The sequence below is a fragment of the Mustela putorius genome, unplaced genomic scaffold (assembly GCF_011764305.1).
Source record: "Mustela putorius furo isolate JIRA1106 unplaced genomic scaffold, ASM1176430v1.1 tig00000224_pilon_pilon_pilon, whole genome shotgun sequence".
NCBI lineage: Eukaryota > Metazoa > Chordata > Mammalia > Carnivora > Mustelidae > Mustela > Mustela putorius.
Window position 1 is genome coordinate 32,994,942 of NW_025421321.1, and position 17,283 is coordinate 33,012,224.

Sequence of the window (17,283 nt, forward strand, 5' to 3'; positions counted from 1 at the left end):
TCATGCCTTGTTCTTCTTACTTGTGATGAATTGTACTCAACATGACATTGGAAAATTTCTGTGACAAAACGTTTTATCTGCCAGATAGAACTCCAGGAATACACATTCTACATTTTAGCAAACACCAATTGTACATATTGATCAAAATTCAGTGGCAAAGCAATGAAGAATGGACATCATAGCACGTGAGCTTGAGAACTGTTGGTGTGCTCGCTAATAACAAATGCTTGGTATCTTCAGTCATTCCATTCTCTTTTACAGGGTATGCATAAAAGTTTACCCACCTCTGTCCTGAGAAATTGTCTTCCTGGAGTTGGCAGTATGCTTCATTTTTTTTTTTTTTTTTTTTTTTTTTTTTTTTTTTTTTTGACAAGCCTTTCATCCTGGGGAGAAGCAAGGTCTCCTATCCCTAATGCCCTCAGAACCCCTCTCTGTCCTCTGCAGTGGTCAAAATAATGTGGGCCCCTATCTCAAAGGGGATATCCATCCATCTCTTGTATTCATAGGTTTTGATTTCTTTTCAGCTGCCTTCCTGGTTCCTTTGTACTTTGCAAAACCATCCTTACCCCTTGCAGGAAAGTGCCGGGGACATGATTCCAGGCTTCCTTAGGTAACCTGCACTTTTTCACTTTTCTAGACAGAATTGGAAGTGGTCTACCACCACTGGAGATGATTTTAGCACCTGTGTCTTGGAGATTTGTCTGGCTCTTTTGCCAAGATCAGTCCATGCAAAACAGTGGACATCAGGGAGCTGGCCGTGTAGCCGGGGCTCTGGGGACTCACTTAGGATGGCTGAGCCAGATCCCATGTGAGCTCAGGCTACTCCTTCAAAACACCAAGCTGACCTGACATGTTGAACTTCTTTTGTCTGTTTCACCGTAGCCCCCTGCCCAGATCCATCCCCTACCCTTTGTGCCCTTCTCTGCTTCCAGGTGGGTTTGGCCAGTGGGATTCACTGCAGATTGCAAAGGATCCAGGGATGGGAAGAGAGGGAGGTCTAGATATCTATCCTTCCTTTCTCATCCTGACTGACTGCGGTCCTGGCCATGGCTGGGGTCCTCTGTGGCAGGGGAGCTCCAGTAAGAGCATTTCTTCCCCTTGCTTCCTTGAGGGCTAGGGGAGATAATGGCTCCCCACAGTGGCTAGTCCCTCTGTGGTACCTCATTACCTTTTGTGGTTCTTTTAATCTTGCCCACCTCCATCAACAATCCCTTCAATAAAGCCTCATCTGTTAAGCCCTTTCAAGAGTGCCATCTTCGTGCTTGTACTCTGGAACTTTATAGGTGCATCTTTACGGTTTTCTCAAAATGTGTACGGTCCTTGACATTTCTGGAGAACTGCAGCAGCCTGGGCTGCCTCTCCCATGTTCAGCAGCTCCTGCCATCTCCTGCATGTGGAGAATGCCTACACCACTCCAAGTACAACTCCTGTGCCTGTCAGACCCTGATCCCAGGCTCTCAGGGGAGGGAACTAGAGTGAGGGGGAACACCTACGCCTCAGATATTAGTGCCCATAATGCCCTCTTGGTCAGACCAGATCCTTATTGTACTCAAGCTTTCTCACAGCCTCGCCTCCCTCTACCTCCAGCCCCATTCATTCACCAGATCTTTCTGAGAGACCTGCAAAGTGCAGACACACTGATCACACGGCTCTACCATCTGCTGTCCTATCAGCACTGCACTCGAATGATGATCCTTTCTGGGTTTTGTAGTGGATGCTCCTGGGCAATGATTCACTTAAAATCTACATTTGCTCACATTTAAAATCTTCAAATACCAGAGAAATACAAATCGTCTATCACTTCATTCCTGGGCCAGTCTTTCAAAGAAGCAAACCCAGTTGGAGGCAACCTCCTTAAGGCATCTTGTGCTTTCCTATTTTCTGACTGTGGGACACTTAGATTTTCTGGGCTCCAGCCCTCCCATGTGGTCCCCAAGGAACTGGACCTTGGCGACAGCCACCTGCATGGCTCTAGGTGCAGTGGTGCGAGGATCTGAATGACGTTAGGTCTTATAGGGGTTCTTGCTCAGACCCAGGACAGTGCTTCCCCGACAGTAGAGGGGCTGACTACCTCCAGGCCACACTGGGGACAGCTGCCAATGTGGATGATAGCAAACATGTTACTTGGTATTCAGCCTGCAAAGGTTAAAAGTATTTACTTCTATGACAGTGAAATTTTTTAAATGACTTAAATATCTACCAATAGGAAATAAGTAAGCTGGAGTACATATGTCATTACAGAATATTATACTGCCATTAAAAAGAATTTAATGGATCTATGCGTACTGAAATGGAAAGATGTTGAAAACATGACTACGTAAGAAAGAAACAGTTTCAGGATAGCAAATATAGTTGAATTCTGCATTATAAAAATACTTGAAAGCTATATATTTTTTTAAGAAGCCTAAATGTATATGTGTATGTGTGTGTGTTACATATATGTAAATTATAGAATAGAGATAAGAAAAATCTCTAGCAAGAGTGGTCACCTCTGGAGGCAGAAGTAAGAGAGGAAAAGATGTGATGAAGGCAGTCTTCTTCAAATCTGGGGAGGTGCTATGCTTCTGAACATTTGTATCTTTACAGTAAGAACAAATTCATAGATCAGATAATTAACTCCTTCTTCCCCCAAAGAAGAGAGACAAAGAAAGAAAGAACTATTATTAACACACAGGAAGGGAGGGAGGGGGGAGGACAGTCACTGAAAGAGCTCTTTCATTTTTTCCTCTGTGTAATTCTGTATTCTCGAATTTGTGCAATAGGAACACACTTGCACATTTTTGGTGTAGCTATTTTTTATCATGCAAAGGCTCATTTATGTATTCAACAGCTAATATTTTTGTCTTCACTCAATGCTGAGCACCGTGTTCTGCAAGGCTAGAATCCTAGCAGTATTCTGTGAGTCACGTATTATCACCCCATCCCTCTTCTGAGGAACCTGGGGCCCAAAGACCAATTAGGTAATCTGCCCAATTGCCCATCTAGCTAACATATAACAGGGCTGAGATCCAAATAGAGATCTCAAACAGAGATCCTGATGGCAAAGCCCATGTTCTCACCTCCTGTACTCCACATGCCGGCCACTGTGGTAAGTACCAGCAGGAATGAGGCTTCCCGCCTTCATGTAAGTGGAACCTAGTGAAGAGGGGAAACTTGAGAGAAAGGTGAAAGAAATGAACAGACTAAGGAGAAGAAGCAGAAGCATTTACCGGAAAGAAGTGCTCACAGAAATAGCCCTCGTAAAGTTGAGTGACACCAGGAAGACAATCAGAGGTGGTTTGTTGTGCAGGAACACCCACAAACATTTTCATTTGGTTCTGCACACCCAGACGCCTCGTGTCACACCGCAGCTCCGTCCAGATGATTCTAATAATAGCCCAGTGGAATCCTGTGGTTGGAGGAGACTGAGAGAGGTCACTGAGTCTGTCTTCTGCCTGCAGAAGGGAGTAAGTATTCTTTTTGTGGGAAAATGGAGGCAAAGAGTAACGGGTTATTAGATCAAAGTCAATTCCCCACCGTACCCCTGAAGTTGGCGAAAGAGTGGAACCGTGTACTGGCTCCCGGGGCACTGACAGTCTCATGAGTCAGCATGTGGAAAATTATATTCATACTGCAGCTCTCTACAAAGGAAACAACTGTCCGCCCCTCTTTTCCAGCTGGTAGACATCTGGAAGGGGGAAGGGTGTCCGCTGGGGAAATGAGAAGGAGTGACCAGACTGCCCCTTTTCACACAGTGGCATCCAGAGGAGGAATGGGGACCGTTGGAAGGAGCTGGTGTTAGCTGTTCATGCATCATTGGGTCACTCTTCCTTCCTGTCACCCTGCTTCATCAGGACACTGGATCAGGAAGAGTGTGTTTCAAGTGATTAAGGGCCTTGCAAGAGATTAAGAGAATTACATTTGTAGACTCCATCTAGCCAAAGGCTCAAGGGCAATGACTGGTGATTCTCTGAGTAGCTTTATGCATGGAAAATAGAGAATTAATAGAGTTGGTTCCAGGGCTGAGGGCTTTGAATAATGAGAACAATGAAGAAACAAGTTCTCTGAGAGAAAATGGCTCCTCAGTCATGGCATTGAGAGGACTGTCAAGTTGGGTAGGATTTGAATGAAGATGCAAATCTGACAACAGTGATGCAGGAAGCAATCCATAAGGCAAAGGTCACCTTTGGGTTGCTTAGGTTAATTGGGCCAACTTTGGCGAGATACTCACCTTGAGTGCAAAATTTAAGGGAATATAGAAAAACTCAGTAATCAAGAAAAATAATATTTATTGTTGTATTTCTTAAAAATCAGAATTATGCTCTCAAAATGCCGCAAAACATCCATGATGAACAAAATAATCAAATTTCAAATAAAAAAAGTCAGTGCCAGTTTGAACCATATTAGAGCCTGAGACAAAAGGAAAAAATGTGTGCCCCTGGCATTAGCAGAAGAAAACTCCATATGGGGATTTTCCAAATATGCTTCTTTGCTTATCTCATTTTTAATTGAGATAATTCCCCTGTCTGACAATTGCTCTGGACTAAGGGACAATCCTAAGTAATTTTTTAAAAATTTAAGCAGAACTAAAGTGGCAGTAAATTCTACTTGGGCAGAAGTCAGATATTTAAAGTTAAAATAATGCTGTGAGTTTTAATACATCCACTTTTCGATCTTTTGATATTTTTCAACTACTTTAATGTTCTAGATGGAAATTAATCATTTAAAAAATGCATATGGAGATACACAGCTTTCCTTCAGACTCCACCATAGCCCCTCATGTCTGTGGTAGTAAATAAACCACAGCCGGCAGTCTCCCCCTGAGAGTGGGGGGTGTCTGTGTCAGACATGGTGGAGATTTTTGCTGATTACTCCTCCCCTCAGTCTCCAAAAGACCCTTCTACCTCTCTGGGGTCCCCTTTTGGGGTTGGGGTTGCAAGGAATCATCTTATCTCATTTCACACTTTTCTCAGAGGCCATGAGATTATAGAACCAGGGATGACATTATCCCATATTCATTGCTTGAGGAGTTCCTGGCCTTTGAGAGGCGGTCACCTTGCATCAAAGGCCAAGGGCATGTAGCACATGCCTGATAAAGATCTACAGGTAGGAATTCTCTTCTCTAGGCAACTTCAAGAAACACCGTTTGGAAATTCTTGGCTAGAAGAAACTTCCTGAGACAATGAAGTTTTTTTTCTTATTATTTAAAAAAAAAAAAAATCCATAATATGATCATATGGTTCCAAAATTCAAAAAGATATGAAAAGGTAAACATTAAAAGGCTGTTTCCTACCTACACTCTCCTCTTCCCCCATACAAACAGATAATAACATAGTAGTTTTCTTGGCAATTAGGGCTTTTTAAAAAATAGTCTTAAGACAAGTTTCATGAGTAAGACTGGGACCCACACAACTCTTTCTGGATCAGACTGTCTAGCTGGCACAGAGGGCTAAGCAGAGAGGTCATATCTTGCATGGAGTTGACACTGGCAACTTGGAGCTGTTGTACTTGGGTGATACCAGAGCCCACAGGCAGGAGGCCTCTCTTGCAGACAGGCAAGATGTCTAGTATTGGTGCTCCTGGCTAATGGGGAATGGTCTGAGGCCATCAGCATGGCTGGGGTTTTCCTCCTGTGATATCTTAGGTCTAATAATAATCCCCAAAGGAAAGGGTATCAGTGTTTCTTGGAAACACATGCCAGAGTTTGTAATCTGTCCCACATTCAACCACAAGCAAACTTCTGCATACGCAGGATTACATGCATCCTCACAATGGGAATGACATTCCAAACCACAAACACAACTCTTTGTTTTTGTGGTCACCACGAACCCTCAAGATATCAGTTGCTCCAAAAGCAACTGATTTCCTTTGTTTTCTCGGCTATGACTGAGTAGATCACTGGAAGCCAGGCATGGAGAAGCTCCTTTATGAGCAAGGGTCCCACAGGGCTCAGGGCTGGAGTGTAAGCAGAAGCTGGGCCAGGAGAGAGCTCAGTATGAACCAGGAGAAATGCTGACTAAACTGCCATGCCACATTAACTTTATAATGTGTCAAAGGCGTCTTTTCTTCACGCCTCTCTTGGCTACATCCCTACTCATCAGTCTTCTCTATAAAGTTGTTTCCCACTGAGTCACCCTCTAGGGCTTGCTGGCAGGTTCCCCATTCCTTCTGGTGTTCAACTGAGCATCCGCCCCCTCCCTTCCCCCACCAGACTTCTCCACTCATCCCCACCCTTCACAAAGCCCTGGAAACATCACTGAAAACGTGAGTGGTGGTGTGATCTCCCAGGTGCTGCAAGATGTCTTGAGCAAGGTGGTCAAGGAAAGCAGAGTGGACCCTATGACTTCCTCTGGGCCCTCTGTCTCACTTGAATCTGGGAGGGCATGGAAACCACAGAGTAAAGAAAACGGAGCTTGTGGTCCCACCCTAGGGCAGCATGTCAATGTTTACCTAACCCAGAGTCTGCACATTTTTTTTTTTTGTTCAGTTCAACTAGTGTTAATTAATGTGTTCTAGAAAGTGATCATTGCTGTTGGGGGCAATAAGAGTAAGAATTCACCTGTGAGGAGGAGGGGCAAAGAGTGGTAGCCAGTGTTCAGAGATAGGAAATGTCTAAAGAGCTCTGGAAAGAAAGCCTGTGAAATTATGACAAAGATCAAATGCTTAAATGCTGAAGGAAATTACAGGAAGAAAGAGGAAGCTACAGGTTGTGTTCTGAAGGGAGCACTACTCATGAAGCAAGATCCCAAGCACTTTCCCTGGTTTCCTTAAGCCCGCGGAAACTTCTCCGTTCCTTCATTTGTGCAATGCATATTTGCACTTACTTAACTAGGGACACTCAAGAATCAGCTAAAACGATGTCTTCCTCTGCATACTTTTCTGTTTCCTTGGATATCTCTTCTTCGCTTTTTGAGAAGAAATACAAGGTTTTTTAAAAATCCAAATAATTCTTCTCTGGAAGACGAATTTCACCACCAGTTGTGCATTTCCAGAGATCTATGCTCTGTCCAAGGAATACGACACCCATCAAACTCACTCCTGAGGGTAACTGGTTGTTCTTCTGTTAGTGAGTATGGGTAAAGACTAGATCATTATTTCACAAAGTTAGACAAAAACAGAGTAGAGTGGTTTCACGTTGGCTTCCTAGACTATTTGACTGCAACACGTGCTGTATTTTTTTTTTAACTCTACAATTTTTGAGGCCGTGCTGAGGAAATGTTCCTTTGTACTTTTGCTGCTGTCTGGAAATATTTGTTTTCATCTTAAGGATTAAAGAGAGCTCAGATTTCTGTATTTTAATAAGTGCGACCTAGATAGTGGTAAACAGCCCCCATTTCACCCATGCCCTTTTGATAGTATAAAGTGCATCTACATAAACCTTTTGAAATTCTGATTAGCTCAGGCAGGCTTCATTCCAATGTCAGGAATCTCGCTGTTAAAGGAGACTTCTCCCAGGCCCGCCTATAAACACAAACCACCTGGAGGGAAAGAAGCCAGAAATACTTTCTCTCACAGCTAAATTGAATAAACTTTAACTCCTTTCCTTCACACATGAAGTGTTAGATATCTCTCATCTTACCAAATGCCAGTTCCCCTCTCCTATGGGATGACCTCCCCATCTTCCCAAAGACGTTAGTCCTTGGTTGGCATTGCCCCTCTTTCTCCTTTCTGCTGCCTTGATGCCTCCCCTTCTCTTCTGAATCATTCCCATCTGCATAAAAAATAAACATGAAAAACTCCCCTTCTCTCATATCCCCCAGGTACAGCTCTACCTCTCTGTTCCCCCTCCCACCCAAATTTCTAGAATGACTTCTCTACCCACTATTGAGGTTCCTACCTTCCTGGAACTACTGAAATGGGCCTTGTCAAGACCCCCAGTGACTACCATGTTTTGTCCTAATCCTTTCAACCTGACCCCTTCCTCTTCCTGGACCCTAGGTTGGTTTGTGGGTCAGCCTCTCTCCTGGTTTCCTTCCTCCCTCCCTGCCCACATCTGCTTAGTCTGCTCCACCCACATTTAAACACTGGGGCAGCTCAAGGTTTTGGTCTCAGGTTCTGTTTTCCTCTGCCTACACCCTCTCCCAGGCTCATCTCATCAGTACCTAGGGACTGAAATGCCTCTTTCTGCTGTTGACTCCCAATTTCTCTTACCAACTCAGATCTCTTCAACCCAAGACTGTCCCACAGAACTACCTGCCTATGTAACTTCTCCTTACTTAATCTCATGGATGTCCCTAGTCTGACCAATCCGAAACAAGGGATAATACGCATGCTGAAGATTTGAGAATTAAAGGAATTTGTCCTTGTCTTCTTCCTGGATGGTGATGTCTGCTCATGAAATCTGTGTGTGTATGAAGTGTGGTTTAGGGGTGTGTGTGTGTGGTACCTAGAGTTCTACTTCCACTCACCATATGTACAGTGTCTTGATTAGCAGCCGTGTGTCATTTTTTCTGGGCTTATCTCTAGTAGACTATCTTTCCTGTTGGTTCTGTGATATTTTGAATCAGAACCTCAACACCAACGAAAGCCCATATCTCATACATTTCCTGGAATGTTGCGAAATCTTCTATAAATCGTGATGGTTGTGTTGCTGGGACCACAGGGCTAGGTCATACCCTTCCAGGTGCAGGTGGTGAGAGGGTCTACCGGGAAAGAAAGAGATCTTCTCAGAGCCATCAATCCCAGAAGTGTTAGTTCAGGGTCTCAGATATAAGTGAGGAAAACCATAGTCCTTGTCTGTGTTCAAGGCCTTGAGACATTGAGGATTACAGCAATGGGCAGGTCCCTGAGTTACAGGAAGATAAGACAACATTTAAAACTTTTATGTTTAAATCAACTTACTCACTAGTCCATCTCCTATCCTGGCTGTTCCCCTAAGATCCTACCTCATCAACCATGACGCTTCCCATCAAGGCAGGTGGGGGGGGGGATATAGTGGGGGGCAGGTATTCCCTGAAGCAAGAACACAGGAGGGGCTGGGAAGCTCTGGCCAATCATTCTCCCTGCTAGACTTTGGAATAACTTGTGAGGGGCAGGGCTTTAGAAAATGCTAATGACTGAGACTTTCCCTGGAGATTCTAATTTATTTGTTCTGGGTGTGGCCTGGTCCTTGATAGTTTTCAAAGCTTCCCAGGTGATTCTAATGCAAATCAAGATTAAGAGCTCTACTCTGGGCCATGCTCGTACCAGCTTCACAAAATTTTTCACCATAGCTAATTTCCAGCGGTAGGATTTCAGCTCCAGAGCCTGGGGCTTGTATCTATCAAATGGCCCTTCCGTAATGATCTCTTTCCCCAGTAAACTTTGAGGACTGGGCTGTGTCGTTGGATCTCATTCTGTGTCCAGTATACAGTGGAGCTCAATACTTGCTCAATGCACGGATGAGTGTCCCAGAAGTGAGGGAGATGGTTGCCACTAGTCCCCATGCCTTTAGTCATGGTGACCTTCTGAGACTCTGCACCAGCAGAGCACATTGCGTGTGCACTTGGTATCACAATACATTCCAAGCTGAGTCTCCTGGGTTCCCATGAGGGCACTCTCTGTGGAATTGTTCTCCATGCTTTCATTGTTCTGCTGCTGCCTCCTCAGGGCGGGGACACTCTCCCCAATAGGTCAGTTCTCTATTTGCTATGGCTGGGGACTGTCACCTGAGGATAATCCAGCCACTCCAAACCTGCTCTCCCACTGGCCCGGCAGTGTGGAGCCTTAAGAGCTGGAAGGTCTGGAACCTAATGGGTGGTCCTGAGAAAGCTCCTGAGGGCCTAGGAAGCCAGTGTTCCATGAGGGATGATTTCTCTTGGGGATGTGTCCCTCATTTCACATTGTCACCTGTCAATCTCTGAGTCTCAGGATGACAAATGACATCATTTAGCTTGGGATTCCAGGTGTGTTGTATGTGGTGCGAACATTGTTTGTGCTCTGCCGTTGTGACTGAATCCTTCAGGTTGGGGGATCTTAATGCCAGGCCAATAGATGGGTCTTGGAGAGGATCCAAGACTTCCTAAAATTGTATGTACAGTATTGCACCACTATGATTTAAGCATATCTCTCTAAAGGAAGAGCCCCTTAATTTTCTTCAGATTTAAAGTTGTCCAAGAGACCGCAAAAGTTCTGGCCCATCAGCTTCCTACTGTCTTCCCCACAGTTTTAACTTCCTACTGATCCTAGAAGGCCTTGAGAATATGAGTTCTGCCATTCTGCTACAAAGATCTGGAATGAGATTGTCTAGGTTAGACTTGCTTCTATGTACATAGAAAGAGACTATGGGTTATTTGGTTTTCTGAGAAGTTGGAAGGTAGAGGAATGCATTAGTGGGCATCCTTCATTATCCATCTTGCACACTGATATTGTGTGTGTGTGTGTGTGTGTGTGTGTGTGAGTGTGTGTGTGGTGTGAGTTAGAGAGAGAGAGAGAGGGAGGGAGAGACTGCCTCACACTGAGCATGAGTGTAACAATCTGACAGGCAGCTATGTCTCATTTTTCCTGTGCCAACCCCTGTTGGCAGGTCCTAGTTTTCCTGAGCTCTATAATGTTTGTTTAAAATGGCTGGAATCTCCAGAGGGAGACCAAGCTCCTGCCACCAACATTCCCACCCCCTGCCCATCTTTTTTTTTTTTTTTAAAGATTTTATTTATTTATTTGACAGAGGGAGATCACAAGTAGGCAGAGAGGCAGGCAGAGAGAGAGAGGAGGAAGCAGGCTCCCTGCTGAGCAGAGAGCCCGATGCGGGACTCGATCCCAGGACCCTGAGATCATGACCTGAGCCGAAGGCAGCGGCTTAAACCACTGAGCCACCCAGGCGCCTCCCCCTGCCCATCTTGAATGCCTCACATAATCCCCAATATCATCCCTTTCTCCAGAGTGGGTTTTGTTTCTTTCCAACAAGATGCACGCCCTACCCATCCCTCCCTGGGCAGTAGCTGTGCCTGAAAGGCAGCATTGTTTTCCCACCCAGGAGAGGCAGCAACTGGTGGACGAGCACCTCCAGCGCATGCTCAGCTCATTCCCCTTAGCAGCGGAAAAAGGGACAAGGAAGGATTAAAACTGGGAAGCCAGTGTGGGGACTGCTAAGGCTCTAAGAAGACCGTCTCAGAGAGAAGCTGGGGTGACCACACCCAGGACTGAGTAACATCAGAGTCAGCCTGGGCTGGCCTGGAAACACAGAGTCAAACCTGCTTTCTACCCTCTGACAAGCTGGGGACTCTAGTCCACCGCTGTTCTGGAGAAAACAGAGTGCGTGGGGACTTCCGTCACTGCCCTCCCTACTCTCCCCAGTGGGGTGATTTCCAGCCTTCATTTCCACGACCTTTTCCCACAGCGTCTTGTACATGTTTCTTCCCAGAGAGCAGGCCGGGGGCCTCTTTCATCGGGCTCTTGGTGCTGGTGTCATGAAAAGGTGGGATAGTGCCAGGGGGCACTTTTCCTGGCAGATGCCCTGACCCAAATTGGGGAAGTACTGTCATGTGAGGAGTGCAGAGGTCCTGGGCTTTGCTGAGAGACTGATCGGGGTGCGGGGGCTGAAACTTTTGTCTTCTTGTCCAGAATTTTCTATGTGTAAACCCCACACATTATTGAACACCTACTTCAGTACACAAGGTACTGCAGCTGGTGCCTCTCTTGGATGGCAGTGTAGTGTGGAGATGTATCTGCACATAAGAATATGACAAGCCGAGTACTGAAGTCTCCAACCATTTCTGTGGAGGAGTGTGTACATCTCCTCGATTCTATCCTTTCTTGTCATGTATTTTGGGGCCCTCTCAGTAAGAGTGAAAAGTTCATAATCATCTCCTTTAAGAATGGCTGGTTTTGTTACTATAAATTGTCCTCCTTTGTATAAAAAATGTCATAAACTTTGTCTTAGATTTAAAAAAAGAATAGTGACAATCATTTCAAAACCATAGCTGGCATTTATTGGGCATGGATCATGCCAGAGACTTTGCTAAGCACGTCATATGGATTACCCATTTTAATCCTCCCGGTACAGTTGAAATAGGTACTACTGTTACAAATTTTACAGAGGAAAGTAAAGCTCAGAGGAGTTAAATAACTTGCCCCGGGTCACAAAATAGGCAAAGGTTTAAGCTGAGTATTAAATCCAAGTCCATCTCCAAAGCCTGTGCTCATAACTTAGCATAAGCTCCCCCTACAAGGATGGCTAGGCAGTTGGAGTAGTTCAGAGAGTGGATGATGCAGGAATTCAACTACAGATGTTATAGGAATTCAGAAGAATGAAAAAAATCAGGTAATAATAAGAAGGGAGAGTGGAGTGGGAAGGAGAGATATAAATCTGGAAAAGAAAGCTTGGAGCTCTGCCATGAAAATCCATTGGTTCCACAAAAAAGAATATTGAGAGAACTTACTAGGGAGACTTACAGTGATCTCAGAAATCATACCCGATCTCTCCACTCTGATAAGCCATCCCTGGCAACTGTGTGCGAGCCCTTGGTCTTCTACTCCAAGCCCCACCCCATGTCCACTGCTTCCAGTGGGGGGGTAGTCACCCCTCACCTCCCCATACTCTGGTGATGCTCCACCCAGATCCTCTCAGATCCCTGCTTCTGGCTGTGTGTGCTTTGCTTTGAACAACCCACACCTGTGCCTTCCTCAGAGGCCTGACCTTGCACTAATGGAGCCATCTTTCCCTCCAGGAGCAGGAAGTGCCTGGGAATGTATAACCCACCAAGGTCTCCTGTAGCCAAGGACTGAGGGCTGATGAAAGCTCAGCAAATTTGCCTCAAGGTGTACAAAGGCTAAGGTGTAATTTCTACTCAGGAGCTCCTCAGGAGCCAGGCTGGTGCAGGACTTCACCAGAGGTTGCATCCTTGCTTGACACTGTCCCTGCCTTGTTTACTTCCCCACTCCCTTGTGATTGCTCCTAAGGGCACTGCCTTCATAATCCTGTGCACACACACCTAATCTCAGGCTCTGCTTGTGAGAGCCGGACTGAAGACCGTGTGGTGGTGACATCCCACCAACATCACTGGGAAGACCAAGTTGACTTGAGCTAGATACCACAGGCTTGGGGACATTTGTGGGTCAAAGAGTCCCTAAAGGAAGTGGGAGGGACTCCAGAGGGCAGGGAAATGACATGGGCCAACATCACTCCTCCCAAAGAATTGCCAGTTGCACACAGTGACTTCTGGGTTGGCAGAAGGCTTTGCTTCCAGAGATGGAACTCTGCCTTTCCGCTCTGCTCCTTTCCAAATCACAGGCATGTGAAGGGCTAGACTTAGCAGGAACAGAGGAGAAATCAGTGGGTTCTGAAGGATAAATGAAGGGTGAGGGAGAATGTTCTGGGGGGTGGAGGAAGAACAAAATGAGCAGTGAGGAGAAGGTCCTTTTGGGACTTTCATCCTTCAGTGGATCCAGAACAGCACCACAACCCTGAGGCCCTTCACTGAGGGTCAGCCCTCTTTGGTCTACCTGCAAAACCCTCACCCCATGGCTGGAACAGCCACTGACTATGAGCTTTTCCTTCCTACAGTAATCCTACAAACCACACCACACTGAAGTGAGAGTAGATTACCTTACCTGAGGAGCCATGTTCCTCAAGTTTCAGGTAAGAATGCTCTAATGAGAAGACACACAGTGCATAGGACTCCCTCTGAGGAGATTCCACATCACCTTCTAAATACACACACACACACATCTTTCCTATATTCTTTCATCCATGGGTTGCCCTCAGTCAGGGCCTGCTGGGTCAAGGAAGTGACCAGGCTTTGAGGCCTATTGTAAAGCCAGACTCTGTGGCTCATGATTTTTCCTGATTGAGGAAGCCCAAGCTGGCTGGCAGCCTGGCAAAGATAACTACCAACTCAGGTCATAGGAAAAGTAGTGGAGTTGAGAGAAAGAAAGTGAAGCACCCCAGGGCCTTAGGACCTGCCTGACAGAAATACACCACTCCCCTGCTCAAGAGTCATCTCAACTCTCTCCCTCCACACCTGCTCAGAGAGTGTGAGCTACTGCCTGGGGAATGCAGGTGCCTCCTCCACAGCCTGGCCACAGGGGAACACCTGTTCCACCTCTGGGGAAAAGGAGTCTCTCCCTTGGCCCCAAAGGGATGCCCTCTCTTGCCTTCTTCCTCATTCCTGAAGTTGTGGCAGTTCTTCCTCCCTGGGTGATGCCAGGTGTGGTCTTCATGGGAGTTCATCCTCCACTCAAGGGTGTTTATCTATCATGAACTAGGAATGTGTTTCCTCCTCTCACATGGGAAGGTCCTGAGGTGGTGCACAATTCCTCCTCCCTAGTGAGAACTTACACTGATACTTCTCCCCATTGCCTACTTGGGCTTCAGAGTAGGCTGAGAAAATCTTCAGCAAGAAAGATAGGGTTCCCAGGGGTTTATTTTCCTCCACTCAGGGAAGGCATCAAATTCAGATTCTCTCAGTAATAACTCAAATCAACCCTCTGGGACACTGTGGACAGTTGTGTAGGCTATATACCACACACATATGCCTTGTTGAGGGGATGAGTGGAGGCTGAAATTCAACCAGAGCTTTATTTGCTAAGCTGTGTACTCTGGTGTGGGATGCATTCTTCTCTCATTGCACAAAAACACCCCTAGTACACTTTCATAATTCATACAAAGACTCTCTATTATCTAGTCTCTGATGGGACTGCTTTGTTTCCCTTACCTTCTTCTGCCTGAAAGTGTTTTCATCTTGGCAGTCCCAAAAAGTAGTCTTTTCCTTTTCCTCTCTTCCTCTTCTGTCTGGGATGGTCTAATAGAATCAAAACACCGACAGTCTACCATTGCCATTGAGAAAGCGACTCCCATGTGCCTTCTCGAATTCCCCATCTGCAATGAGTAGGAGTCCTAGTCAGTCTGGACAAAACTCTCAATGCTGCTTCACTCATCCATTCTGACTGGTCTTTCTTCTTTTCCTCCCACAGCATCCAGCAAGATTATTTCTTATGAAGCTTTCTCTTGAGGAGGTGAAAGAGGCCAAACCTGAAAGATCCCTTTGGCCCTCCTGTAGCCTAAAGTGACAGCAGGTAGAGTGACCAGGTCTGGCTCTAGTCCCCCCTTGCTCTTCTAAGGGATATTTCTTTTCCTTTGTTGGATCTTCTTCTGCTGGGCTTTGGGCTAGAGCTAAGCACCCCAGCTGGAGGCAGTGCCCCACCCCAAGAGCAGCTTAAGCAAAAAATCATGGAAAGCACCTGCTGGGGTAAATGGCCCTCGCCAGCTTCAGTCTGTCTGATGTGGTAGAGGCACATGTATATCCCACACAGATGCTCCCTGTTCCTTTCCTTCCCAATAGTCTCTTTGCAAATTTTTTCCCCAGCTGTTTTCAGGAAGCACAAAGCAAGAGTTTGTTCTTGTGTTGTTGGAGCCCCTCAGGTTTAACTCTGAAGCCCCCATTGGGGCAGACCTCCCTTGGGCCCATATCAGGGATGGGACTAGGGGGCTGGACAGAGAATTTGGAACTAGTCTGATCCTACAGGGGTCACAACCTGCAGCCCAAGCCTTCACCAATGGCACAGGAGGGCCCAGGCCTATCTGTTCACAGTGTGACTGAAAGCATGTGTCTTGGGTTGGAGTTCTGTCAAGCTCACAGCCAAGCCTCAGCCTTTTCCTGTGTCATGTTTGGGGGGTCCAAGCATAGTTTAGAAGGATGGAAAGAGAGGCTCAAACAGACCCAGGACTTGGTTTGTAAACACCATTCTCTTCTAAGAGGACTCACACTCCTTGGAAAAATAGCCATTTCTAGGGCTGGAGTGGACAAAGTACATGAGCCTGGAATATCTTGAGTCAGAGAACCAGGAAGGACTCACAGAACAATGGGAACATGTCAAAAAGACACAGAAATTAGCTTTAGGAAATTCCCATTGGGCATGTCTGGAATGATTTGTGCACCATAATCATAATGATAGTGAATTACATAAGATGGGGATCTTTGAGTTCATAGTCATATAAATAAATGAATGAATAAATTGTTAAAAAACAGGGTGTTTATACAATCTGAAAGGACTTGCTTATAGAAAATACTTACTCATTACGGGGGGGGGGGCAGGAAATAATATACCATGGAGAAACTGGCAGACATCTAGTGATCTAGGTGAACATGACCTAGATCCTGTGATCTAGGTGATCATCAAGTGATCTAGGTGAACATCACCAGTTAAGGGGACAACTTGAAATTGGGTACCACCTGATGAAATGCAATGTCAGGGGCACAACATCATTGCTTTGATGTAACTACTCAAGAGGCAGAACATGAATCTATTTGAGACAAAATTAAACTCTACAAAATAAATGGTCTGGGATCTTCAAGAGTGCCAAAGACATGAAAATCAAGGAAAGTTACAAGAATTATCCCAGAATGAAGGAGACTCAAGAGACTTGACCACTAAGTGCAATGTGTGATCTTGACCCAAATCCTTTCACTGTAAACAAAACAAAACAAAACAAAAAACAAAAAACAACCATCTGAGACAAGCAGCAAAGCTCAAATATTGTGTAAGAATTAGATGGTAATATAATATCCATCTTCATTTGCTGATTTCAACAGTTGTGGTTATGTAAAAGAATATCGTTGTTTTTAGGAAATACATGATCAAGTATTCAGGGGTGCTGGAGTATCATATTGTTAATCTACTCTCAGTTGTTTCGGGGTAAAACAGTACAGTTCTTGCAACTGTCCTATAAATTTGAGATTGTTTCCAAAATTAAGAAAGAATTTAAATTGATTACATTAAACCTTGAAGCTTTGGTAACTTCAGGATAGAGAAACCAATTTTCTCAGAAGTTCGGATACAGAACATTTGGGGATTCTAGTTGGACACAAACCCCATACATACAAAAATGGCAATGATAATATATAGCTTGAAATGTTGCTAGGATTAAAAATAATTCCACTCAGCTGTGAGGGCAGGAGTTTATCTGTTTTATTTACTACTATAGTTTCAGTACAGTTTCTGACATTTATACATACTTGTTAAATAAATGAATAATATGTGGCAAATAATCATCCTTCAATAAATGGTAGTTTCCACTATTATTGTTACTAGGAAGAATGCAAGTCAATTGTCTGAAGCTGCCAAAATGTTGGTCTTCTGGGTGGTACAAGGTAGACGTTAGTGCAAACACATACCATTATGGTCACCTAATGTGGAACATCATGAGTAGTTCTGAATGCAGCATTTTAAGGAGCATCAGATATAACTGCTTTCAGTTGTAAATAACATGAAGGTTGGTTCACAATGTCCTAAACAATTGAGGATTTACTTTTCTCATGAAGCTGAAAGAATGGCATTAGGCAGTTGGTGGCACGAATTCTACACTCAAAAACTTCATTCCTAGAG

At 45.1% G+C, this 17,283-nt stretch overlaps 1 long non-coding RNA gene across 9 annotated transcripts in view; it reads left to right on the plus strand.

The window, feature by feature from the left end:
- Positions 1–17,283, plus strand: part of LOC101679918 — an 84,391-nt gene that overhangs the window by 1,184 nt on the left and 65,924 nt on the right. For 4 of the 9 annotated variants that reach the window (XR_001177784.2, XR_001177780.2, XR_006606059.1 and 1 more), the window contains exon 2: positions 3,330–3,446. The exons of 1 other annotated variant lie outside the window; for it this stretch is intronic. This is a non-coding gene — a long non-coding RNA (uncharacterized LOC101679918). Of the gene's footprint in view, positions 1–3,329; positions 3,447–13,462; positions 13,538–14,871; positions 14,974–17,283 lie in introns of all 9 variants that reach the window. 4 more of the 9 variants (XR_006606058.1, XR_001177781.2, XR_006606056.1 and 1 more) reach the window with 2 other exon arrangements.